This window comes from Pteropus vampyrus, unplaced genomic scaffold (genome assembly GCF_000151845.1).
Source record: "Pteropus vampyrus isolate Shadow unplaced genomic scaffold, Pvam_2.0 Scaffold20, whole genome shotgun sequence".
NCBI classification, from domain to species: domain Eukaryota; kingdom Metazoa; phylum Chordata; class Mammalia; order Chiroptera; family Pteropodidae; genus Pteropus; species Pteropus vampyrus.
The window spans coordinates 10,687,193-10,688,270 of NW_011888801.1; positions in this window are offsets into that span (position 1 = coordinate 10,687,193).

A 1,078-nucleotide genomic window follows, 5' to 3' on the forward strand; every position below is an offset into this window, starting at 1 on the left:
CTGTAAATGACAATTATGTCCAGTTGGTCTAATGTGTCATTTAAGGATGTTATTTCCTTATTGATTTTCTGTTTGAATGATCTATCTATATCTGATAGTGGGGTATTTAGGTCCCCTACTACGATAGTGTTTTGGTCTGTTTTTCCCTTTAGTTCTGTTCATTATTGCTTTATATTTTGGGAGGCAGAGCTTCCTGATTGGAATTAATAAGTGTTATGTCTTCTTAGTGCATGATTCACTTTATCATTATGAAGTGTCCTTCAGTATCTTTCTTTACATTTTTTATTTTGAAGTGTATTTCATCCAATATTAGTATGGCTACTCCCACTTTTCTATGAATGCCATTAGCTTGAAATATCATTTTCTACTCTTTTACTTTGAGTCTATATTTGTCTTTGGAACTGAGATGTGTCTCCTGGAGGCAGCATATGATTGGGTTTTGTTTTTTGATCCAATCTGCAACTCTGTGCCTTTTTATTGGTGAGTTCAGCTCATTTACATTCAGGGTGATTATCGAAATATGAATTTTTTTATAGACATTTTATCTTTTACTTTCTGATAGCTCGGTGTTTCCATTGCTTACTTGTCCTTGTGCTTTTTTTTTTTTGGTTGTGTTTTGGTGGGTTTTCCTTCTGGCTCATCTTGTTTTATGTTATATTCTTCAGTTCTGAATCTTTGGCCTGTGGTTATTATTATGAATATATAAAAGATAGTTATATGTGTGTGTGTGTGTGTGTGTGTGTGTGTGTGCGCGCGTGTTTTCTGTGTGTGCCTTATTTCCATTCCCCTTTGTGAATTTGGATCTTTGAATCCTCCCCTTTTCTGTTATTTTTGCCTTAATTTGTCCCTATGTATGGTGAACATTCATTTCTATCTTGGTATAAAGAATCTCTTCTTATTGTTTTAGCTTATAATGCCTTGTTTTAAAAAGATTTGCACTGCTTTGCTTCTATCTACCTACTAGTCACTTTACTCATAGTTATGTATTTTTTGTCATTTTATGTTAGATGATCTGACCCTTTTCACTATTTCCTATAATGCAGGCCTCGTAGTGAAGAATTCCTTCAATTTTTGTATG